This window comes from Puma concolor, chromosome B4 (genome assembly GCF_028749965.1).
Source record: "Puma concolor isolate L17-30 chromosome B4, mPumCon1.1.hap2, whole genome shotgun sequence".
NCBI classification, from domain to species: domain Eukaryota; kingdom Metazoa; phylum Chordata; class Mammalia; order Carnivora; family Felidae; genus Puma; species Puma concolor.
Window position 1 is genome coordinate 14,002,970 of NC_141673.1, and position 27,191 is coordinate 14,030,160.

Sequence of the window (27,191 nt, forward strand, 5' to 3'; positions counted from 1 at the left end):
ACCTGCTCTTTTTCCTCACTCCCCAAGCAAATATATACCTGTGACCACACAATCAGAGCGGTAAATTGAAGCCAATTAGCAGTTAAGTAACTGCCAGCACTTGTCACCAGGGTAGTTGTTAGTAATTAGCACTAATGACTCTAGAGAGGAAAACAGTTGTGGTTCAAAGACATCCCCACCATTTGAATTCACTCTGAGTTTTCTCAACGTTTTTCTGCCATGTTTCTCTTTTGCATTCAAAACACCATCACAGTTGGATGGATTCTTCTCTTGAGACAAGATCACATGAAGTAATAATATGCAGTGGTATTTTTTTAATGCTTGCCAGGACGTGCTGATTCAGTTGGGGTGTATGTGAAAGTTGTGAATCAACCTTTTGGATGCACCTGCATAATTCCTATGGCGATGTCAGGATGTACATTGTAACTTTCTCCGGGAAGTAGAAAATGATTTATAGGCATGTCAGAAATTGTTGGATGAGCTCACCAAATGACAGTTCTCTCTGAGTTTTGTGAGACTAGAACCAAAGAGAAAGAAGAGAAACCAAGAAAGGATCATTTCCAGATAGAAAGGCAACTTCATAAACTTTTGACAACCGTGGTGTTGAGTTACCAAACATAGGCTTTAGGAAACTTGCAGGAAATGTTAAGAGATAGAATTAACACGAGCCTCCCATTAGCTTGTCCATGAAAATGGTGCACGTTGGAAGAAGAGAAAGGCTGCTTTGGAACCGCGGGGCGCCTTCAATTTGGCAAGGGTCGTATCTTGCTCATTCCCAGTTCTCTGCAGCACCCCCATGCCTTACGTGGGTTGACTCTCACAGCCGTCTTCATATGTTGGGTTGAGTTGAGTCAAGTTGGATTGAGCGGTGTCTGATTTCGGCTGTGTGAAATTCTCTTTTCGGTACAGATACTATGTGCTCCACTGTGATCAAAGCTCATCACCATGGAAGTTTTTGAAGCTGGCAGATGTTTAGTTGTGTGGGGTCCTGTTAATTAGGAGAGGGAGCACCTTATCAAAGGATGCCTGCCTATTTCAGCTCTGCCTCATTTCTTCCCTCAACCCAAAGGGGTAAAATTAGGGGAGTTTGTTAAAAACTTGGGGAGGAGGGGGAAATTGTGTGACTTAAAGGTTCACCTCTTTCAGGAGGCGACAGCTTTTATTTATTTATTTTTTTTAAATTTTTTTTTTTAACGTTTATTTATTTTTGAGACAGAGAGAGACAGAGCGTGAACAGGGGAGGGGCAGAGAGAGACGGAGACACAGAATCTGAAACAGGCTCCAGGCTCTGAGCTGTCAGCACAGAGCCCGACACGGGGCTCGAACTCACAGACCGTGAGATCATGACCTGAGCCGAAGTCAGACGCTTAACCGACCAAGCCACCCAGGCGCCCCCGGAGGCGACAGCTTTTAAAACTGCTAGATTATTTGTAAAGAGGGAGTCTGAGACATTTCCCATGGGTATCTGGTTCCCATACCACACCAGTGCAGTGCCAGCCGAGATTCCTGAATTTATAGACTGCAGAAGGGGGGTCCTGGGCATGCTTCCTGGGCATAATCTTTTTTTTTTTTTAATTATTGTAAAATATAACAGAAATTGGCATTTTAACCATTTTCAAGTGTACAGTTCGGTGACATTAAGTGCATTCACACTGCTCAGCAATCACCACCTTCCCGTCTCCAGAACTTTTTTATCTCCCCAAACTGAGACTCTGTACCCATTAAACACCAACTCCCCGTTCCTTCTCCCACCAGCCCCTGGCAAACAAAGTTATTAAACCAAACTGCTCACAAGCTCTCAGGTCTTTGCGTATTCTAATTCCTGTGTCTGGGATGCCCATCTCATCAGCCTGCTGGATTCCAACTCATTCTCAGGGCATCGCTCTGGGGTCCCCTTGAGCTCAATACTCATGGCCTCCATGTTTGCATGGCGTGCGACACTATTATAATTACCCACTTCCTTCTCTCTCTGTGACTTTTCCCTTCAGCCTGTGAGTACCCCTTGCCCTAGTGTCTCCCAGATACCTGGAAGAAAGCCCCGGCACACGGTCTGTGCTCAGTAACCTTTGTTGAGCAGCTTGCTAAATAGAGGCAAGAAAACCCAGAAATCCTAGTAGAATCTTTTTTTTTTTTTTTTTTTTATAAGAAAGGAGATCCATTTGGGACCTTGCAGATTCCATTACACTACCCCAGCTCCTCCCCGAGTAGAATTTTGCAAGTTGAGTCCAGCCTAGGTGATGAGGAAGGGCCCCTGTGAGGTGCATCTATAGTTGTATGTCCCCAATGCCAAATTCTTGCCCTGAGGGGCTTGATCTCTGGCTCTAGGAGCTGTATGGTTTTCATGCCTGGTTCAGAATTGTCATTTATTACTAGGTGTAAATGGAAAATTGTTCCAGAAGCAGCAGCTGCCTCTTTAGCCCTAAGTAAGAAGATGTCTTGCTCTGATTTGGGGGGGGGGGGGGGGGGAACTATATATATATATCTACATATACACACACACACACACATACACAGTACATATTATATTTTATGTAGTGTGTACCATGCTCGAGGCATCCTGTGAGGTAAAGAGGTTTGAAATGAGACCCCATTCCTTCTTTCAGGGAAGATCTAATGTCAGAGGGGAGTCAAGCAAGTGTCCAGAATGCATTGCAGTGAGTCTTATAATTGAGTGAGGACAGTTTGTAATTATAAAGCATAGGGAATGTTGCTGCCCTGACCCACACACTCAGTGTCTCCTGTGCTTCAGGGCCCTGGGGTGTCTGGGATGAAAAGAGCAGTCCCTGGCAAGGAGAACGGCATGATGATTATATCTGATGTAGAATGACCAGTGCTTAGTAGAGCAGAGGGCAAGTTGCTCTGGGAGCAAAGCGGTTGTCAGATCCGTCATTTATTAAGTACTAGGAAGTGAGGGAAGAGAAGGGAAATTGATTCCAAATGACAGGAACCAAGAGACGGCGCCTCAAATGACAATCTCAGCATGACAAGTAATCCTCAAGGCCTAGAGTACCCACTTGTCTTACCCAAGTCGTCAGCTAAGCTTGCATACCCCCAGCGATGGTGAACTCACTATCACAACAACACATTCCGCCTCCAAAGAACAGTGACCTTTGAAAGTTCTTCATATTCAACCCCATGTCTCATTCTGTAACTCCTTTCTTTGTTCCAGGATCTGCCCTCACCAGGCAGAATAAATCCCCCTTCCTAGAATTCTCCTTCACATGTCTGGGGCAGGTAGAATGGACCTGGTGAGCCTTTTATTCTCTTCTTCCAGGGGAAACTCTCTTCAGTTTCTGCACTTTTTCTAGGGGGTGGGGGTGACCTGTGAGCTGGTAAGAGATGTAGCACTTGCTGGACACATGATTAATTGTGCTTTTCACTGTCATGTGTTGTTTTGATGATCACAGCGTCCACCTAAGGTATTTTAAGTGGGGGGGTCTTATGGCAAATGTGCTGCTGCCTCTTTACCCCTGTGAGCTGGGGGTGTGGATCTTGTGCCGATGTGGAAACTAAAGCTTGCAGAGAGAAATTCACCTGCCCTATTTCACATGGCTTAGTGATTAGTAGAGCAAGGATTCAGACTAAGGATTCAGACTCTGTCGGAGTCTTAGTCACTATTCCTTTTTATTTTTTAGATGTGTTTCACCTACCATAAAATCCCCCTCTTTATAGTGTCCAGTTGAGTACTCTTTGGTATATTCACAGACTTACATGACCCTTACTGCAATCTAATGTTAGGCTTTCACTCCAAAAAGAGACCTGTACCCATTAACCGTCACTCCCCAGCCTAAGTAACTACTAATCTCCTTCCTCTCTCCATGGAATTGCCTATTCTGAACATTTCATAGAAATGGAATCAGACAGCATATGGCCTTTATGACAGGTTTCTTGCCCTTAGCATGTTTTCAAGGTTCGCCCATCTTGTAGCCCTTGTTAGTGCTTCATTCCTCTTTATGGCCACGTAATGTTCCATTGTATGGATACATGCCGCATTTCATCTTTTCATTCATGGTTATTGGACACTGAACTGAGGCTGTTGACCACTTTTTGACATTATGAGTAATGCTACTAATGACTTTTTGACATTATGAATAATAATGCTACTAACGAAACTCGTGTACAAGTTTTTCCTGGGCGTCTTTCCATTTCTTTTGGTGAATACCTAGGAGTGTGATTTCTAGCTCAGGTAATAACTCCGTATGCAGTGTTTTGAAAAACTGCCGAGCCATTTTTTCAAAGTGGCTGCTCCTATTTCCTAGTCATTGTTTTTGAGTGCTTTTTTTGAGCGCAGGAATCATGTCTTAAGTGAGCAAACTCTCCTGACTCATTATTTTAGTTTGATAACCTAACTCGTGAATTTCAGCTACATTACACAGACTAGCCTACCTATAAAGTTTCTGAAGGGTACCTGATTGGGATCTCCACTTTGGGACTTACCACCTCTGTGACCTTGGGTTTATCAGCTGTTCTTTCTCTAAGAGTAAAAGGAATGGATTGCGTGGGAATCAGTGAATTAATGGATTCAGTAAGATACAGTACATAAAATCCTGACATCGTAGTAAATCATTCATTTCACTTCAGCATTTATACTTGAACTTTTTTTATAATTTATTATTTTTTTTAAATTTATATCCAAGTTAGTTAACATATAGTGCAACAATGATTTCAGGAGTAGATTCCTTAATGTCCCTTACCCATTTAGCCTGTCCCCCCCCCACAACCCCTCCAGCAACCCTCTGTTTGTTTTCTATATTCAAGAGTCTCTTATGTTTTGTCCCCCTCCCCATTTTTATATTATTTTTGCTTCCCTTCTATTATGTTCATCTGTTTTGTCTTTTAAAATCCTCATATGAGTGAAGTCATATGATATTTGTCTTTTCTCTGACTGACCAATTTCACTTAGCATAATGCCCTCCAGTTCCATCCACGTAGTTGCAAATGGCAAGATTGCATTCTTTTTGATTGCCGAGTAATACTCCATTGTATATATATACCACATCTTTATCCATTCACCCATCAATGGACATTTGGGCTCTTTCCATACTTTGGCTATTGTTGATAGTGCTGCTATAAACATTGGGGTGCATGTGTCCCTTCAAAACAGCACACCTGTATCCATTGGATAAATACCTAGTAGTGCCATTGCTGGGTCGTAGGGTAGTTCTATATTTAATTTTTTGAGGAATCTCCATAAGTTTTCCAGCCGGGGTGGCTGTACCAGTTTGCATTCCCATACACTTGAGCTTTACTATGTGGTGTAAAAGCACATAGTACGAACCAAAAGGGTCAGTAGTGAAAAATACAGACAAAAGTCCATGCCTACTTGCCTCTCCACATACTCCTTGCCTCACTCTAGAAATATTGGTGTTCTGTGTTTCTATAGTGACTCGTTCTCCCTGCCACCACAGGGCCTTGGCACATGCTCTTCCCTCACACTGGAGCTTTCTTCCCTGTGTTCCTAGGCCAACCTCCCCACCTTTGCTTGGTTGACCCTACATGTTCTGCCATCCTCAGCCCTGTCTTCACCCTTTCAGGAGAGCCTTGCCTGTTCAGATCAATTCCTCTTACTTTATACCTACATCATGTTACCCCTTCATAGCACTTAGGATTGCTATCATTTTGAATTTATTTGGTTTTGCATGATTCTTTAATTAATGTCCCATATATCCCACTAGACTCTAAAGTTCCAGGAGGGCAAGGCCTGGGCTATCATTGCTCCTCACTGTATTCCTGGTATCTGGCACACAGTAGTAGTGAGCAGTCAGTACATATCTAATGAGGGAATGAATATCTGTTCCTTTCCCTGTAATTGCAAACTATCAAAAGTGACTTGCTTTGAGCTAGAAGGAAGGCATCATCCATCTCATGGGTGAGTGAAGAGTCATTGTGCAAGCCGCCTGCCATCCTGTCTGGATGACCATGTTCAAGTGGAATATATGTTGACGGACAGTCAGGTGTTAAGCAGGTTGATATTAACAAAGACTTGGAGCACTTTCTGCCGGGAAAGAAACCCAGAGTGTGTGAGATCAGAATTGAGGGCTGCCAGCAGGTAATTTCAGGGTAACCAGCCCGTCTCCTGCCTCATAATAAAGTTAATTAATCCTCCTTCCTATCCATCTTCTTCCCACCCTGTGACCACCACCAGCTCCTGACCATCACAGGTGTGTGCATCCAGACTACTGCCCCGCCCCGCCCCCGGGCTTAGTTCTTTTGGAAGCAGTGATGCAGGGGGTGACCCCCCCCCACCTTCCCCCCAAAGTCAGCATCTTCTGTTTCCTGCTCCTGTTCTTGTGAGAAGCAGTCCCTCTCCCCAGCCCCTCTGCTGCTCACTGCCTTTGAAGTATAAGTAATAAACTTTTACAGATGGTGACAAGAAAAGCCTCATTAGCTTCGTCCCTGACTTGGAGAGTAGCTCTAATCCACTCGCCTTCTGAGTCCAGCTCTTTAATGTATCATTTTCAATCCTGTACCTCTCAGATGCAGCCCCGAAATGGCTTTGAAGTGTCACAGCCTGCCCCTACCCCCTCCCCATTCTCTTGGTTCCTCTTTATGTTCCAGCAGGGTCCTGGGCTGGGTCGGGAAGCCATCCATAGGCTTCCTTGAAACCTCCATCTCGTCACCGGTCCAGCAGTGATCATCTGCTGTCTCTCCCCTGAGCTTACACCTGTGTTGGGACCAGATGTTCCTCCTGCATCCCTTCCGGGGATGGCAACTCTTCTGTTGGTTTAGCTGTGAATTTCCATTAAGGCACTTGCCTGGACTGGCTTCTGTGTTAGCAAGTGCTGAAGTAATAAGAGTCATAACATTAGTAATAATAATACATTCCATTTATTGATAATGCCAGTCATTAGGCTAATGGCTTCATGCATATTGCCTTATTTAATCTCCAACAGTCACTTAAGGAAAGGTGCTTTTATCATCCCCATTTTGTGGATGAGGACACAAACACTTAGGTGAAGTAGCTTGCCCACAGTTAGCAAGGAGAGAGTCCCCAGGTAGCATCAGGGAGGGATGCACACACCTGCACTTAACCACCTTATAAACCAGGAAGCTATGGAACTTGTTTTTCCTTAATAAATACATACTAGAATTTTTATATCCAAATGGCCTCCCATAGGAGATTCTGCCTGTAATGATGTTTTTCCTCTCTCTTTAATTGTCAACATCATGGTCCTCAAAGTGGGTTTGTACCTGTAATTGGACAGGTAAAGTTAGGAGTTTGGAAAGATTGAGATATGAAGTAAGTGCCTTGTAATTCCTTTGCTGCCTGAAGATGTTCTAAAACTTTTTTTAAATTTTTAATGTTTATTCTTAGAGCGGCGGAAGAGGGGCAGAGAGAGAGGGAGACACAGAATCTGATGCAGGTTCAAGGCTCTGAGCTGTCAGCACAGAGCCAATGCGGGGCTCGAACCCACACGCAGTGAGATCATGACCTGAGCCAAAGTCAGTTGCTTAACTGACTGAGCCACCCAGGCATCCCAAGAGGTTCTAAAACTTTAATGGTCTTTTGAGAGAAGCCTCTCCCACTTAGTTAGCAAAGCTGTGTGCTAAGCACTGGGGATTCAAAAGTGAACCCTTTTCTACTTTGAAAAACTTATGTGTAGAAGAAAAAAGAACATATATGCAGATTTACATATTATCTTACGTATATGCGTTCTAATGTGTACATAGGAAATGATATAATTATTATATGTTTACATACTTAAAATCTGATGTAAGGAATGACATAGGGTGCTCTGGAAACAGAGAGAGGAATCATGCTATAAGGAAATCCATACCATACTGGCATAAAAAATGAATGCACTGCTTTGTGTAATTGCAGGTGGCAGATGGGCTTTGGCTCATTTCTCAAAGATTCTTCATCTTTGTCCTCAGGCTGACTTCCCTTTTAGTAGCACATGATTTCTATCCATCCCTTGGGCTGCCAGCTTCCTCATTTATCTCTAAGGGAGGAAGAATCCTATGCTTTACTCTAATTGCACTATCTCAGGCCATAGCCCCACTCCTTATCCAATCTATATAGCTAAAGGAGTGGATTATGCTCCTTGCCTAGATCAGGTTGGGTCCAAGCTTTGAGCAGGGGTGAGGTGACTCCCATCTAAACTGAATGGCTGCTACAAAATAGAGGAGGGAAGAAGATAAGAGGAAGCTGCAACTATTAGTCTGCTACAGAGCACCTTACTTTGGTTTCCTTATTGCATTTAGGGCAGAAAGCTCTAGGCTTGGGGTCTGCTCTGACCCCAGAGTTCACCCTGCTACAAAGCATTAGCCTAATTCTATGGAAGACAGCAAGCAACAAAACGGAATATCAAAGAGGCTACTCTAAATGTCCATCATCGCCAAAGTCCTATTACAAAACTACCTTGTAAACCATGTGAGTCTCCTTTTAGAGTCAGTTTTATTTAAAAAAAAAAAAAAAAAAAAAAAAAAAAAGGTGGGGAGGGTAGGGCGCCTGGGTAGCTCAGTCAGTTAGGCATCTGACTTTGGCTCAGGTCATGATCACAGTTCATGGGTTCGAGCCCTGTGTTGGGCTCTGTGCTGACAGCTCAGAGCCTGGAACCTGCTTCAGATTCTGTGTCTCCCTCTCTCTCTGCCCCTCTCCTGCTCGTGCTCTGTGTCTCTCTGTCTCTCAAAAATAAATAAACATTAAAAAAAATTTTTTTTTAAAAAGAACAAACCCTCATTACTTTTCTTTACCACTTATCTTATTTACAAGATTTAAAAGTACATGGGATTCTTGGCTTTTTATGAACATTAAATCAACTCTCAGAGGGAACGATATGCCAGTCCTTTGGTATTCAGAAAATGCTTTAGGATATTACTACAGCAGTAATAATTTTAACAATAGCAGCATCTTGAATACACATACTCAAGATTACTATTCTGAAGGAAAAAATATCCTAATCACAACCCGTTTTCTCCTAGGGAGTCACTCTAAGGAATTGTAGAAATTATTTTTATAGAACAATTCCACTTGAGTGACTTTCCCTTACTTGAGGTTTTAGGAAATACAGTTAGCGAAAAAGTTAAATCTGACTCCCCTGCACTGTGGGGCCAGGGACAAGTCACAATTCCATCGCTGATCCTCAGCTTTCTTATCTATAAAATGAGCACCCGTTAAGCCTTCCTTTGTGCAGTGTCAGGTAACTGAGATCAAGTATATAAAAGTTCTGTTCGTTTGTATGTTTGGAGAGAGAGGCAGCATGCACCATGGAGGGGGCAGAGAGAGAAAGGGAGAGAGAATCCCAAGCAGGCTCCGTGCTGTCAGCGCGGCAGGGCTCTATCTCACGAACCAGGAGATCATGACCTGAGCCAAAATCAAGAGTCAGATACTTAACTGACTGAGCCACCGAGGCACCCCTAAAAGCTCTTCTAAAACAGTAAGGTTGTTATCATTTTCATTGCCTGTACTAACTTCATTATTTAGCAAAGCGTTAGTAAAAAGTTGAAAGTAATAATACATTGCGTTGATTTTCATGCCTTGCTTTAGAAGAAGAGTTGCTCTCATTTATTCAATATGTATTGGACACTTTGTATGTTTTATCACATTGAAAAACTGATAAACATATTAGCCCTAAGCTTCTGGCAACAACCTTGTAAGAATCCTGTCTACAAATTTTGAGGCTCTTTTTTGACATTGTGCTGAATAATTATGGTAGCTGGCACTTAGATAGCTCTTACTCTGGGCCAGACCATGACACAGGCATCATTATTATTATTATTATTATTATTATTATTATTATCATTATTATTGTATGAGACTGAGGCATAGAGTGGTTACTCCATTTGCCTAAGAAAATAGCACAACTAGGGTCTGAATTTGATTATCTTGTTCCCGAATTTGAGATTCGGGTCCCTATCTATACTGCCTCTCCAGGTATGTCAGAATACTTCAGGCAGAGCCCTATTTTCATTGACAAGAGCAAAAAAGAAAATTAAATAAATAAATAAATAAATAAATAAATAAATAAATAAATAAAATATAACAAGCACAAAGAAACAAAACTAAGTTGAATTTATTGTTTATTTCATTGCCAGGTAAGGGAACACACCAATGAAAAAAAGTTACCGAATAGGTGGCAGAGAGGAAAAAGTCAGTTTTTAAATGCAAAAGAGGGAGGTAGGTTAGGAAAGAGCACTTGAAAACTGTGTTCTCAGTGGGACAGGATGAGTTCATTGGTTTGCACAGAGGTTTTGAGAGAAAGTAATACAGTTCATTGGCTAGGAAAGAATTTTTCTTTTTAGGTCCAGTTAGAGCCTGCCATGATCACGGTCTCTGAACAGCTTCAGCTGCTTATTAAGAGCAGTTGCCCTGAAACACACACTTCCAGTTTTGGTGTCTCCTAGGCAGGTGCTGCTGGGGTTGGAAAATGTTTTTACACCATGTAACACATACTGCATGAGGTACAGCCAAGGGACTTGCACCCATGGAGCTTAGATCTCTTGGTGGAGGAAAGAAGACTGCACAGAAGCAACTTGCGATGGTGATAAGGGCTATGAAGGACCCAAGAGCAACAATACAGAGATGGGTGGGTAGATGTAAGGCTGCTTCTGTGGGAACTCACAAAGGGTGGGTGAGGACTTTCATCCAAGAGAAGACACCAACGCTTCCAAGAGCCAAGAGTGCTTTAAGCAGAGCAAACGGCCAATGCAAAGAGCAGATAAAGACCAACCAAGGAAGCAGGTATCACCGAAGTACAGCAAGTGGAGGAGGGGAGTCAGGAGGTAGGGTGTGGGGCTCATTCATGGAGGGCTTTCTGATGAACTGAAGGCAGAGCACAGAGGAAATCAGCCGCTGTCTGACTTGGGGCTCAGATATAGCATTCCTGAGCGGAGTTTGTCTCTCCCTGTGAACCGTAAGGTGCAGTTATCTGCCTGACTGCAGCACAGTGGAAGACTAGACTTGAGGATGGTTTCCTGCCTTCTCGTGGACTTGCTGTGTGATCCTGGAGAAGCCGATTATCTCTCTTCCTTGTGATCTCGCAGAACCTGCAGGTATTTTCAAAGCAGCGGTGGCAGAAGGAAAAGAAGGAGAATCCGATCTCTGGTCTTAGCTGCAACAGTGACACCAACTAGCCTCCTGGCTTTAAGCAAGTTCTTCAATCTCTCTGAACCTCATGTTTCTTATCTGCCGAAGAAGTGTAATGTTAGTTGAGCTACCCGCCCGCCAGGGGTTTGTGATTATCAATTGGAGAAGATGGTAGGAAAGCAGTTTGAAACGGTTTTATTATTATTTTTTTAATGTTTATTTATTTTTGAGACAGAGACAGAGCATGAACGGGGGAGGGTCAGAGAGAGGGAGACACAGAATCTGAAACAGGCTCCAGGCTCTGAGCTGTCAGCACAGAGCCCGATGCGGGGCTTGAACTCACGGACCGCGAGATCGTGACTTGAGCCGAAGTCGGCTGCTCAACCGACTGAGCCACCCAGGCGCCCCTGAAACGGTTTTAAAGAGACACGTTTGCAAGGTATTGATGTTATTGAGCCGAACAATTAAAAATATAACACGGCAGCACAGATCCCAATATTGTGATGCCATTGTCATGTAGAGCATATTGAACATTCACTGTGTGTTAGGCACCAAACTGAACACATTCGCACACAGCTGACCCTTGAACAGCTAACTACAGGTTTCAACTGCCCGGGACCACTTACATGCAGATTTGTTTCAATAAACACAGGACAATGCTAGTATTTTCCTTTATGATGTTCTAAGTAACATTTTCTTTTCTCTAGCTTTGTCGTAATAGCATATACAAAACACGTGTTGATCAGTTGTTTATGCTCTCAGTAATGCTTCTGATCAACGGTAGGCTATTAGTAGTTAAGTTTGGGGGAAATCAAAAGTTGTATGTGGATTTTTGACCGTGTGGGGGCAGGGGGAGCAGCACCCCTAACCTGGCTGTTGTCCGGGGATCATTACGATACATTAATCTGTGTCGTGTTTAGAAGGAGCTCGGTTGTTGTGGACATTCACACAAGTCATCAAATAGCATTTAACCTTAGGGAAGCATGTCTCAGTTTATCTTTACAGCAGCACTGAGGGGCCAGAATTACTAACTCCACTTTACAGGTGGGAGAAACAGAGACGCAGCGGTTAGGTTCAGCACTCAGAACCATGCAACCTTTAAGTGGAAAGGTTCCTCATCCACACCCAGGGCTGTTTGATTCCAGAATGGATTGACCATGACTCCACCCTGCTTTCTCTTGACAGAGTTTCATACAACCATAGCCTTGCCAGTATCTATCAATTACCCAGCATTCAAACTTGACTTCTGGGCTGAGGAGCTTAACAAAAGCAAATTTACCTTGGGCATTTACCTTGTACTTGTGTTAAATTGACAGTGGGCATTGCAATCTCCGAGCAGCATCTTTTAGATGAGAACCTTTGGCAAGGATTGAGCAACTATTCCCTTAGCACCAATAGAAGGTGCTAATGATGGCTACCCAATCAGAAGATAGAAGACCCCACTCAGCAAATGGGTTAGTAGAGCTTCTTAATTGTGTCAAGAGAAATGAGCTTACTGATATTTCTTCGCTTTGTACTATGCAAAGGTGGGCCAAGGAGCCAGGCTACCTGGGGCGATTTGCTAAAATGAAGGCTTTTGAATCCAGTTACATCGATGTGAATCCCAGCCCCAAGATGCCCTAGCTTGGATCACCTTGGACCAAGCAGTTCAGCTTTTCTGTCCTCAGTTGTTTTTTTTTTTGTTTTTTTTTTTTAATTTTTTTTCAATGTTTATTTTTTAGAGACAGAGACAGAATGAGCAGGGGAGGGGCAGAGAGAAAGGGAGACACAGAATCTGAAGCAGGCTCCAGGCTCTGAGCTGTTAGCACAGAATCTGACACAGGGCTTGAACCCACAAACCATGAGATCATGACCTGAGCCAAAGTCAGATGCTTAACCAACTGAGCCATGCAGGTGCCCCCTTTCCGTCCTCAGTTTCTTCATCTGCAAAATGGATGTGATAGTACAGCCTATTTCATAGAGTAGTTGAAAGAGATTAATTGGGGGCAACCCATGTAAAACCCTTTGGCCAGTACCTGGACCAACACTCAGAGTCACCTATTGTCACTATTAGGGTCAGAGTCACCTGTTGTCACCATTAGGCTGAGCGATAATGTCAGCTGCACAGATGACGCAGACTGTAAGAAAACACCATGCCCATGGGAGTATTCATTTGGACAGAGAGGATTTTTACCAGGAAAGTAGCCTAGATAGGTTATTTCTCAATTGGAGAGAGTACGTGCGAGTTATTTGCCAGAGCACTATGGCTCTCCTCACTTATCCAGCCATTAAACATAATTTTGACTTTAATGGGGCACTCTGACATTTCCTAGTTTGCCCTGAAAATGGAGTGTGAGGAGGCAGCATGGTAGAATATGTTGCCTTTCAAGACAGGGTGCACATGGCCCACCCATTGTTCTCCCCTCTCCCCTTGGGTGCCTGCTATGACTCCAGTCACTGTTCCAAGCCCCCAGGACAAGGACAGTATGTCCTTCCATATGGTAAGAAATTTAAAACATTATTTTTCAGTTAAAACACAAATACAAGATAAAATGCACAAATGATTACGATAAAAATTGAGACTTCAAAGAAATGGCTTGCTTACCGGCAGGCTAATCTGGGCTGTGTATTCATTCCCCAGGGTCCTAGGAATTATGTTAGCGAAAAACTCTGCAGAGCTCTGAGAGCATCCAACCTGTGCCTTCAGACAGACCGGCTGTAAGTCCTTGCTCTGCTCCCTGCTTGCTGTTGTTACCAGAGTATACAAGTTGGAGACTCAGTTTCTTCTGCTATAAAATCACGATGCTATTGCTTTCTACTTCAGTAGATTTGGGGGAGAGTCAAAGGAGATAACATATGTAAAGGTGGAGCACAGTGTCTGGCAGGTGGTTTACACCCAGTGTTCTCTCCCACCCTCCTTTGGCTTCACTTGGCATTCAGGAATCAAGGGTGGCCCGCTCTGTTCCCTGGGCCATGGAGCTTACAGCCCAAGAGCTCCGGTTTCTTTGCACTTCTCAGCTAGAGAGGCTCCATCCCGCAGCTCACCCCACAGCTCAGAGTATTTTTGTGCCTTTCCCTCCATCTTCCTTGGTGATGCATTGGCTCATCTGTCACCTGCCAGTGGCTGACCGGTCCCATCAATCTTACTGTTACTTGCTCATCCACCAGCCTTTTTTCTTCTCTGTCATCGCCCATTTGTAATTCAGCACTTTTCTGGCACCTGCTCGGCGCAGAACATTAGCATCTTTTGCAAGTTTTCAGTTTTCAAATATTCCGTGAAACTCTTCTCATGTATTGAGCCCTGCAGCCCTGTCGGTGGGTCAGTCCCCACCTCGGCAGAAATTTTGCCTTACAACTTGCTGTGGAATGGTGGGTTTTTGTTTTTTTTTTTTCTCCTAACCTCATCTGCATTTTGTAGTAATTCAGCCACATCTCAAATTTCTCTCCTGTGTCCATTCGACTATTTTGCTTAGTTTTAACTATGCAGGCAGTGTTGGCCAAAAAAGACTGAATTCATACTTTTCAAAAACTTTTCAAGCCTACCCAATGCTGGGCACAAAACTGGGGCTAGAAAACCCGCCATTGAGTTCCAGTTTAAATGAAGTGGCTCATTGTCTAGGCAAAGCCCCATGTGATTTCCCCTCCATAGACCAAGACCTGAGCTCAGGGGAAATGCAGCCAACTAACACTTTCATTAGAAGTAAGTTTGGAGAAGATTCTTTCCTCTTCAGAATTTTCTCTCACCTTGAAATGAGAGTCCAGCATCATCTTTTAAATTATTGAGCCCTAGCTGCCTGGTGTCTTTCTAACTATTTTTATCAGAGGTTCTGTCTGACCCCCCCACAGGTACAGGTCAACTGACCTCAGTCTTCCTGTCCACAAACAGCTAATGTATAAAAACATGGTTCCTGCTCATGCCTACTTAATACTTCTTGAGGGGTGCTGTGTGACTCAGTTGGTTAAGCATCTGACTTTTGACCTTGGTTTGGGTCATGATCTCATGGTTTGTGAGTTTAAGCCCCGCCTCAGGCTCTTTGCTGTCAGTGGGGCCTGCTTGGGATTCTCTCTTTCTCCCTCTGCCCTCCCCTGCTTCTCTCTCTCTCTCTCTCTCTCTCTCTCTCTCTCTCTCTCTCTCTCTCTTTCTCAAAATAAATAAATACACTTAAAACATTTTTTTAAAAATAGGGGTGCCTGGGTGGCTCAGTCGCCAATTTGGGCCCAGGTCATGATCTCATGGTTCATGGGTTCGAGCCCTGTATGGGGCTCTGCATTGGGCTCAGAACCTGGAGCCTGCTTTGGATTCTGTGTCTCCCTCCCTCTCTGCCCCTACCCCTGCTCTCAAAAATAAATAAACATTAAAAACTTTTTCTGATTTTAAAATATAATTGTTAAGCTGTATCTCTATAACCACATGTAGTAGGTGGCCATCTATTCAGGAAAGAGCATTTTCATGCCCTCGAACTTCCAGACACTGTGTTGCCAGCACTGTGGGATTAAGGTATGTACCTCCTCTTGACTGCCTTGAAAGCAGATGCTATTCCCTTTTACAAAAGAACATTCCAAGACCCAGAGACAGATCTGCCCCCGTGGTCCTACAGCCATTTCAATGGGGCACGAGGGTGCAGGGCTCAATTTTGTCTCGTTGAGCTGCTGAGATTTTTTACACGTTCTCCAGACAATATATAGGTAACATATGAGAGAAGAAACATGGGTTAGGAGGGAAGAGAGTCTGGGGAGTTGATGCCAAGGGTTTGAAGAAGTGAACAGCAGAAAAGACCCAAGAGGTGGGGCCGCTGTGCAGCTCAGGGTGGGGGGCAAAGAGCCATGTCCATACTTACAGGCTTTGAAAACAAAGAGTATCCTCGCCATAACTGAGTATCGAGAGTGTTGGAGATGATGTGGAGGGTCAGTAACCACCTTGAAGTCACTGCAATGCCTTCACATACGAGCTGTCTCTTTAGTGAGCAGATAAGCTGTACAGGATTCCCAGGTGCCCACTTTCAGGTTTCTAGTCAGGTCGTGCTAGAGTTGTATCTTACCATCATCAGACGCTAAAATCAGAAGCATTCCCATAATGTACTTACTAGATAACAGTGCATGTACTATACTAGACAGACAAACAACGGATTTAGATTAGGAATGATTATAATAGCAACAATTCCTATTTACAGAGGAATTTACATGGTCTTGGTGCAATTTCAAACACTTCTGCACACGTTATTTTATTTAAATGGCACATCAGTGCTTTATTGTGGGTGGGCAGGGTGGACAGAAAACAGGTCTTTTTCAAGTTAGGACAAAATGATAGGGGTTCTTTTATCCTCTATGGTAGAGAAACAGGGCAAGCTTTGTAGCTGGTGTTCCGTGAAAGCTTCTAGAATAAATAAACGAAGATGGATAAGATACCGTCCCTGCCCTTCAGGAATTTGAACCCACTGGGACTAACATATACCTAAATCCATAATGTAATATTGTATGATACTAGATGAATCAAGGTGTTTATAATATGCAGGGAGAAATCCATCAGGGGGAGAATCAGAAAAGCTCCAGAAAGTACCATTGCAGTCAGGGCTTGGAGAGGAAACAGAGGAGGAAGTGGCCACCTATGCAAGTGCATGTACAATAAAAGATACATGTACAGTTTGTGCATGTCCAGGCGCAGTGACCTTCTGTGTAGACGGGAACACCACCTCTCCATCCCCATCTTTGCATTCCTATATCCTTTCACCTCCCTTATCCTCAGTACTTGCCGTCAGCTGAGCCGCTACAGTGTTGCCTTGCTTATGATCCCTCTCAGCCACTAGAGCATAAGCTCCATCAGGTGTTGTCAGGGCATCTGTTTTGTTTGTTGCTGTAGCCACAATGCTTAGAACACCTCCCAGCACATGGCAAATATGCAATAGAAATCTATTGAATCAATGAATGATAATTTCAAAGGATTTAAGAAAATAATATAATATCTAAATGTAAGGAAAGTACCCCCACCAGCCACCACCCATGTTTTGGTTTCTGTAGTACCTATCGCCATTTGGCATATCCTATATCTAAATACATTTACTTATCTCTTGTCTGTCTTATCCGACTACATTGTAACCTCCATGAGTGTAGGGATGGGATCTTGTTTTCTCTTGCCTTCACTGTTTGTATCTCTAGTACCTAGCATAATATTTGGCACCTAGGAGTGCTTAATAAATACTTTTTGAAGGAATGAATGGCTGAACGAGGCTGTCTCTGTGAGATTGAATCCAGCAGGAGTAGTTAGGGGTCTGGGGCAGAGGAGTAAGGGTGGTTTGGCGAACTGTAGTCAGGTTGTGCAGGGGATCCTATGCCAAGCTGAGGGCTTTTGATAAGTAATCTAGGGAAGAGTGCTTTGTGAAATTTTTGAAGCTGGGGGATCTGATCACAGTTGCATTTTACAAGGGCCATTGGGTGTGGCCAGAAGGAGTTTGGGAGCACACTAGAGCTTGTATAATAGAGACTAGGCTATATCTGGAGGGAAGACTCCTTACATCCGAGAGTATTGCAAAGCATTTCCGCAAGTCATAATGACTGAGCACATGATTTATTTTTGAGGTATGGCTCCTTAGTGCTAGGTTACCAGAATTAATATTGTCAGGGCAAATGGTAGGGGAGCCATTTGGCTTGTTGGAGTGGATTCTGTATGACTTTTTAATAAATGTCTTTATTTGATCTGTGCTAATTAGTAAAAGATCTGAAAATGTAATACCTTTGAATGGTGCTGAACTGTTAGTAACCACAACTACTAAAGGTGACCTACAAAGCCATCCAGATGCCCCCAAGGCACTTTGTTAGGACAGACCACAAAGGGGAACAGCCTCACCCTATTAGCCCTGACAAATTACTGAAAATCTGCTGAAATTTCATAAGCGTCTATGGAGTTGACCCTCACACCTGGTGTTGATTTTTCTCATTTCTCCTTCCATAACTTATTTTATATTTCCCAGTTCCGATAGAATTTTCTAGAATGATGGAAATATTTTATGTTTGCACTGTTGATTAAGGTAGTCACTAGCCACACTGGTCATTAAGCACTTGAGATGCAGCTAGTGTAACCTAGGAGCTAAATTTTAATCGAACCTAGTTTTGATTAGATTTAAGTAGCTGCAGGTGGCTGGTGGCTGCTGTATTAGGTAGGTACATGGCTAGCACAACTCTAGATATCTGGACCAACCTCGTTTGACATTTCCCCAATTCCTGTTTATCATTGAAGTATTTAATCCCAACCTAGTTGCTCCAGAAACGCTCTTTCTAGGAAACCAAAATCCCCACCAGTACCTTGATCTGAGGCTGATGTGAAGTGGAACAGATTCTATTTGTAAAAGTACTTCTTGACACACTGCCTGACTCATAGTAAATGCTCAATAAAGGTAGCATTTATTTAACACTGGCAGTAACCCTAAGGGGAGCTATCATGATCTCCATTTGTAGATAGGGAAACTGAAACACAGAATTTTAAATCAAGTGCCCATGACGGTTTTTCAGCCAGTGAGTAGCAGAAGAGAGATTCTGAATGCACTTTCCTAAGCACTGGGCCAGAAAGCAGACTTACTTTCTAGACTTCAGTGAGTTTTTCCTCTTTACTCTGCGAAACAAAATCACCTCTTAACAGTGGCAACAACACAGCATCCTTAGCAACGTGTTCTCAAAACTCCCTTATTCGAGAGGTAGACTGACCCTGTGAGATGGACAGGCATGTTCTCTGATTTCCCGGCTTGGCAGCAGGAGAGAAAGACCTTTAAAACCAAAGTGCTCCCCAAAGGTACTGGACAGAGTAACTCATGAGCCAGAAAAGCATTCAGAGGGGTGTGTGTTGGGTAAAAGGACTTGGAAGAGAAAAGGAGAAAGACCTTAGGCTGCTGCAGAGAACCCTGTCAGACTGATGTAAATCGAAGCAAGAGGAATTGGTGGCCTGCACCAGGGAGTGGGGCCAGGGAATTCAGCATCTTGTGATGACGACAGGAGGCAGCCTTCTAACCCCTGGTGCAAGTGAGTTACATCTTTCTCTCCAATTCCAATGAGATTCTTTACCCCCATTGCCTTGCTGACAGGAGATTTTCAATAGTCATCTGTTGGATGGATGAACAGGTGAATGAATAAATAATTTGATGAGCAAAAGTTTACGGTTGCCCTAAAGGACTTCTAAAAAAAAAAAGTGTTTGCTTCTGCGAACTTCTATAGCAATCTGCAAGGACTGGAGAATCACCTGAGGCTGTAGTCACTCATTGGGAGAGAATGTAAGAAGGGAATATTTGTGTCTGCAATTCAGATCCAGCCTTTTGATAAAGTCACAGAATCACAATAAGAGCACAGTTATATAACTCAGTAAACAGATTCGATAGGTATCTAGATATATCCTCCTAAATTTGTTACAAAAGTTTTGGCAGCCGCTTCCTGAGGATCCTGGAACCCTCAAGCCAAGTCTGGGGAGTGGCAGCCTGTGAAACCACCTAGTTTCATCCCGTCCATCAGGGAGGTGGGGGAGGAGGTGCCCGGAGTAAGGACATAGAGCTGAATTGGCATGGTTTGTGTAATCCCCATGGGATTGCTGGAGGGTGACAGTTGCCTGAAGAGTATTTAAATGCAATTTGGGTGAGTTATGTGAAAATTAGCTCCCCTGCCTCTTGGTGCTCTTTTTCTCCCCCTCTCTGAAGTTACATTTAATCTCATCGATGGAGTTTCTCAGTCTTTCTCTGGCTGGCTCTCCCTATCGCTTCTGTTTAATCCTGCTGTCTTTGTCATGGCATTTTGGGAGCGCACTGAGCTTGATTTTGATGCTCTGTTTGAGATTCTTGGAGCTGATTAGCCAATAGATAAAGTTAATGAGATCATCTAGATGACAGCACTTAGTAAACTGTCAAATGCTGTGCCAGTGGAAGGGGGTGGCACGGGGTGGATGGTAGGGAGAGTAGTCAGACATCCACCCTGCTTTTTGTGGCTGTGTGTTATTTTCTCCATACTGTCCGTATGATAACAAGGAACAGATAGATGCAAGAGCCGTTGGGCTTCGGGTCCCTCCAGCCCTCTCATTTACATAAGTGAGGAAGCCGAGACTCAGTGTGGACAAGCCATATGCTCCAGCTCAACCAGAAAAGTAAGTGTAGAGTCAGCCCTGGCGGCCAGGGCTCCCATGCTCTTTCCTGGCCTCCCTGCCCCTTTCTCTCCACCAGCACAAGTGGCAGACCTGCAGAGGCCGTCCCCTGGAGTGATGGTCTTTGTTACTAACAGTTCTTCACTGGGTGGAGAAGAGTGCTGGCTGTTTTGAGGTAATTTCAGCTCGTTCCTTCAGCACTGCCTTGTCCTTGGGTGTTAGTGACAGAGCAGCAAACAAAACAGGCAAAGTCCCTGTCCTGGTGGAGCTGGTATTCTCCCCCAGGACAGCACATAAATACATAGTGTTTTAGGTGGTGGAGCATGCATGGGGTGGGGGTGGGGGGGCGGTGGGGAGTAGAGGAGTTGCTATGGTAACTGGGAAGTACAGTCTGAGAGCCCTCACTGATTGATAGCATGGTGTTTGAGCTGATGATTGAGTTTGGGTGGTGGTCTAAGAAAAAACAGCGTCTAAGCTCCAGAAAGTCCTTGAATACCCTCTAAAACGTTCACAGTGCGAATCTCTAACTTATGGGATTACAGTTCTTTTTTTTTTTTTTAATTTTTATTTTATACAGAGAGAGTGCAAGCAGGGTAAGGGACAGAAGGAAAGAGAAAGAATCCCAAGTTGGCTCCACACCCAGCGCACAGGGCTCAATCCCATGACCCTGGGATTTAAGCCAAAATCAAGTTTCAGATGCTCAACCAACTGAGTGAGCCACCCAGGTGCCCCTACAGTTCTTTCTATTCGCTATATTTTTATTCCTAGCATTTCACACGAGAAATATATATTACTTTTATAATAATAAAAGATTCATCGATTACTGTGAGTGAGGGGGGTTTCACTGTAGTGAAGTGATAGATTAACAAGCCACAATGAGTGTGGAGGAAAGAGAGAAGTTGAACGAGAATAACCAGATGGGGCGTGGCTCAGCATCCTGTTGGCAAATTTAAGTAAAAATGTGGCAGCAGGAGAGTAAAAGCAACCATTATGCTTGATTTTTTTTTTTTAATGTTTATGTATTTTTGAGAGAGACAGAATGCGAGTGGGCTAGGGACAGAGAGAGAGGGAGACACAGAATCCGAAGCAGGCTCCAGGCTCCCAGCTGTCAGCACAGAGCCCGACTGTGCTCGAACCCATGAGCCATGAAATCATGACGTGAACTAAAGTTGGATGCTCAAGCGACTGAGCCCACCCAGGTGCCCCCATTATGCTTGATTCTTAAAGTCAGCTAAAGAGTAAGCCCTGGACCCCTCCTGCACTTGTGTCCTCCAGTACAAGCCCCCCAGAGCCTTCCTGCATGCCCTTCCCAGCTCACTTCAAGATGGCGGGATCCTCGGGCCCTTTAACATTGCTGGTACCTACAGATGCAGAAACTCTGAGAAGATGGGAAAAGAGGAATTTATCATCCCTTAACATTTTTTCTAGAAACATTATTTCTTTTCCAAGTATGATTCGCAGTAAGATTTATTGAGTATTCCTGTTCCTGCATTTAAATAGTGATGACATTGGTTGTAGGGGGAAAAAAAGTCTCTTAAATAGTCATTAAGTGGAAACTCCTCAAGGTTAGAGACCATGGCTCATTTTTCTTTGTATCCCCCGTAGCACCTAGCTCCATAAATATTTATTGATTTTATTAGAAAAGATTGTTTGATAAAGTGAGAAGAACAATGGAAATACAGCTAATTTTTTTTTTTAAACATAGGGATATCAGAATCTCCCCCACGCTGTCCATTATCTCGTTGTTTCCTGTATTTGGTGAGGAGCACCTTTGAAATGTCCCACATTTACAGTCCAGTGATAAATGCATTTGTAGGAAGGAGATGGTGGTCATCATCCCAGATCATGGCTTTCCACTGTTTGTACCCACAGTCTCCTCAAACATGCTCACAGATTACCAGAAAAATCTAAACTTGCAGCCATCTTGGTTGTAGATCTCACTGTGCCAGACCACCACCGTTATGCCTGCACCCACCGCCAGGCCTGGCCCAGACGCAGACTGGCACTCTCTCATCCTGTGTCACCCTCCCCAGATCTCCAACCCATTGCTGTGTCATTCCTGCTTCTGAAGAGAATTTTAAAAGCCAGTGGCCCACTATCCTGCCTCCATCAGTTTAACTGAGTGAAGATAATTTAATTGTTTTTTAACGAGACAGGAGCTTTAGTGGCCCGCGGTTATAATTAAGAGTGTCAGCGGTCTTTAGAAATATCCACTGTCCTGGTGCAGTTCTCTCCCTCAGCCGCCTGTGGCTACTGCCCCACCCACTCTCACCTGTTCCCATCTGTCTTTAAGCTTCTGTATCTTGATTTCTAGCCTGCCTCTTCACTGCCTTATCCTCCTTCTGTCTATCCTTTCCTCCCCTGTCCGTAAACTACCTTGTGCTCAGTCCTCTGGGCATGAGAACTCAGTGGCCAGTTTTGCATGCCTTCCCATCCCCTAAATCAATGTATCCCCAAGCTTTGCTGGACTGCTGGCTGTGCAGGAAAGCATTCTCATTAATAAAATGGAATCTTGGATCTCCAGGGTGGCTGTGGAAGTACAAATGCCTTTTCTAAGAAAGGGTAGAGGGCCTCTGAATTTGACCTTCCGTTAGAGTCTTTCTCTCCGCTCTCACTGCTACCATATTGGTGGCCCTTGGGACGATACCACTTAACCCTTAATGCCCTGGCCCAAGTGTGAGCCAAACCCAATGCACACCAGACAAGTCTTTCAAAAAGATTCAAAATTTGCAATTAGAAAGTAGTGGGGAAATGTAATTCATAAATGGAACCACAAGAGACATGACAGTAAAAGATCAACGGTGGAGTTTCTGGTTCTGTAGTGGTTGGTTTGCTCCAAGACCTTGTAAGGCCCGTCCTATCTCAGGTGGGATCTCTGCTTTGCTGGTTTCCCAGCACCCTGTGGAGAGGGCACCATACCTGTCCCCACCAACTGGGAGCTGCACCAATGCTCAGACTCTTGGCATCATCATTTTGAGGAACAACAAAGCCAGCTTTCCATTAATAGAGACAAGGGTCTTTTTACTCTGATTTCTCTGCTCATGGAGGAACTTTTCTCTAGGGGAAGTAACTCATTGATTAACATCTCCCTACAAGCGAGACCCTCCTTTAACATGCAGGAAGTGGCCTTACTGACCCAGAAACTCAGAGTCCCTTGAGGAACTCCAAATTCTCAACTCTGTTGGTGATGTCCATGTTCCTCAAAATTGTATTGTTCTAAATGAGGCTGCTGCTGCCTGACTTTGCTAAGATAACTGGTAAGGTTTCTGTAGGGACCAATTTCTACATTAACTGCCAGCATCTCCTTGGGTTGGTGATTGCTTTAAGGGATGAAGTTTACCACCTTGAAGAAAATTCCTTTGATCATCCCATAGATAAATTACTGATAAACTTGGAGTGAACGGTGGTGGTTTTCTCTCCTGTCATTTTACCAATAACTATTTGATAAGTAAGGAGACAAGAGAAACTACAAGTAAAAATTGGGAGGGTGGATGAAGAGACGAGACAAAACACTTAAAAAAAATACGTCGAGGGGCGCCTGGGTGGCTCAGTCGGTTAAGCATCTGGCTTCAGCTCAGGTCGTGATCTCACGATCCGTGAGTTTGAGCCCCGTGTCAGGCTCTGTGCTGACAGCTCAGAACCTGGAGCCTGCTTCTGATTCTCTGTCTCCCTCTCTCTCTGACCGTCCCCCCATTCATGCTCTGTCTCTCTGTCTCAAAAATAAATATTTAAAAACAAAAACGTCAAAAGAAACTACTCTAGGGAAGATGTACATCATAGATGAAAAATAATGCATCAGTATTTCAGTATGTAAAATGTTGCTATAAATCAATAAGAAAAAAATAATGGGCAAAGAACATGGATATCCTTTGCTTCAGGAAATCCAGAGGCCAATTAACATAGGAAAAAATTCTACTTTGTGACTAATCAAAAAATGAAAAATAAAACAGGAATTAAACACTACCATATATACGTGTGTATATATACACGTATATATACATATATATAAATATACATATATACACATACACACACACACACACTCACACACACCAGTGATGGTAAAGATAAAAATGTAAGGACTTCTTTTCTTGCTAGAGGTAGTATAAATGGCCAAAGCATTTTTGCAGGACAAGTTGACAAAATGTATCTAATTTTAAAAATATGCATGTATGTGACATGGCCATTTTATTTCTAAGAAATTATGGGAGATGAGAAATTATGGGAGATATTTATCATTATTTGTGATAAAATGTTGAAAACAAATCCAGCATCCAAAATCAAGAACTTGTTAAATTGCAGTGTGTCCATAGAGCAGAATGCTAATGGAACTAGTAAATAAAAGGTAGAATATTGACATGAGTAAATGCTGATGACATATTTATAGATCAGCTGTAAAAGTAGGTTACATAGTGCCTCTACCATTACCCTTTTTTTGTCAGAATATGTATCTGTATCTCAATATGGAATAAAAGTCTAAGATTGCATTTTAAAATTACCTCTAGGTGATAAGAATGCAGGTAATTTTATTTCCTTGTTTGTGCTTTATTCTGAATTGCACATTTCATGCAAGAACACTTTTTTTTGGGTCTCGTCATCAGACCATCAGAAATCAAGAATGATAAACCTATAAGTTATTGGAAACGTGCAGTTTTGATTTACTGAGATTTCATTTACATGTAGTCTTTAGAGAATGTGTCTGTTGTTTAAAGCAAGGCCCAGCTCTCCAAACCAGGAATAATAGGCTTCTTTCTCGGAAATACTCCCAGGGAGAAGAGGAAGCACTACAGAATCTCCTGTGGGGCACTGTGGGGCTTGTCTCTCCTCCCTGGGCAGAGAACCAGAAAAATGAGCAGGAGATTTATACCCACTTGACTTCTTGTTCTTATCCTTTTTGATTAAAAAATACATCAAGACATGAGACGGATGGAAAAACCCATAAAAATAGTTTTACTGCATCATAAAAGGCTTACATTTTTGACATTAGGATCATGAAGGGATTAATTGAGACTGTCATTCTCTGCTTTCCTCCCCGAGTGCACTCTAGCTGGGGTGGCGCAGCCCTGCTCTGCGATGTGTGAAGCCACAGAAGGTGCTTGTTCCTTTTCCTCCTGCTGCTGTCAACCCACTGCGTTGAGTTGAGGCGTGGTTCTAGGTCTTTGTGGCTCCTGGAGGGCCGGGCCACGTCTTGTAGTCCCTCAGCTTTGTACATTGCCTGACCCCTAGGAAACCTTCATGTTTCCTACTGTCTCTCAGCTTTCATTTTGACTTGCATGAATGTTAAACTGTCCTAATAATTTTGAGGAATCAGCAGATCAGGAAATAATATGAGAGCAATTTGATTTGTCAGTGAGTAGTAATTGTTTACAGCTAATTTTCCAAATGGATAGCTCAGCTTAGTTTATTCAATTATTCATCTGTTCATTCAACAAATATTTATTTAGTCTCTGTTAGTGCCAGGCACTGTTTTAGTCCCGTTGGATACAGCAGTGAGTAACAGGGGACAAAAAGACACTTTTTATGAAGCTCATATATCAGTAGAATTGAGATCAGTTCCTTCCTTCCTTCCTTCCTTCCTTCCTTCCTTCCTTCCTTCCTTCCTTCCTTCCCTCCTTCCTTCCTTCCTTCCTTCCCCCTCTTCCCCATCCTTCCTTGTTCTAACCATCTGCCCATCTATCTATCCATCACTTATCGAGTGCTCATCTGATGCCTGGTATTGTGATAGGCATTGGGAGATACTGATAAACAAGGCCCTGCTCCTGTTCTGAAAAGGTGGAAGGTCTAGTGAGGAAATGAGACAAGATCAGGGACTGTCTGGTAAGTGTTATGCTGGGCATAACCCCAGCACGCCCAGTGGAGGCACATGGGAGCACCACCCACACAAACACATCAGCTACAGATCACCTCTTTCCTGGCTGCAGGAATGCCTGTCCTTATCTAGTTCCTGCTTCTGCAACTCACCTGCTCTGGATGGAAAGTTGGCCTCAGGAATCACGCAGAAAGAAGTCAAGAGGTGTCACCTTGCCACCAGGGAACACAAATGGTAGGGTTCCTTGAAAAATAACTACTTTACTGGTAAAATTCTTGATATCTGCTATGTATTGAAGCACCCACTCCGTGAGCCTCAAAGACTGGGGATGTAAACCCCAAGCAGCATCCCATGGGAAGGAGAGCCATCAGTACTTAACCACCTGTAAGTGCCAGCTCAGTGATGTGGACCGTGTCTGTGTTACAGGAATTCCATAAAATGAGAGGGGGAAGAAACAGACTTTTATTGAACACCTATTAGATTCCTTCTAGGCATTTTGCCAGATACTTCCTTGTGCTATCTCATTTAATTTTCAAAGAAATCCTGTGACAGTTTATTAAGCTTTCACAGCTGAAGAAATTGTGGTTCAGAGAGGTTAATTGACTTGGCCAAGGTCACAGGTATCGAACTGCATAACTGAGTCCCAAACACAGCTGTCTGCCCTCTTCATCCCTCTGCAATTAGGGAAACAGCATGGAGGAGGGTTTACCCTTTGGTGCTTTATTTGAAGTTCTCTTTTGGCAATGATTTCATCCTACTTGGTAACGCAGCACTGTTTCCCAGACTATTTTGGAGAACAAAGATGTTAATAGGTGTTTAACCAGAAAAAGCATCCATGGTTAAATACATTGGGGGAAATGCTGGGTTAAACAGGTTTAAGTAGGGAGCTTCTTTATCTCTTCAGGTTACATACATGTCCTGTGAGGCTCGGAGAGGACATTGTGGCAGGCATACATGAACACACAGTGCATCATGGCACTTGTGTCCCGTGAAAGCCAAATTCATAAATACCATTCCTTTAACCAGCATCTGATGAGCTATTCTGAGAATGGCACCTGTGGTCTGTGAGCCTGCCTTTCTCTGGACTGTGTCCTATTCCTCCCTCCCTCCCCAGTGCCCACTGAACTTATCATCACTACAGCCTAATCCATATCTGAGAGGGTGTGTGAAATGGGCCTTGACCTTGACTGAAGAACTGAGAAGAAGGCTTCCAGGAAGAAGGTCCTATGGCCCATGACTCACATGTTCAAGCAGAGAGGCTGCGT

The 27,191-nt window shown here is 43.5% G+C and overlaps 1 protein-coding gene across 1 annotated transcript in view; it reads left to right on the plus strand.

Annotated features, from left to right (window-relative positions):
• LARGE1 (LARGE xylosyl- and glucuronyltransferase 1) overlaps nucleotides 1-27,191 on the plus strand; it is a 548,933-nt gene that overhangs the window by 362,332 nt on the left and 159,410 nt on the right. The window lies entirely within an intron of this gene.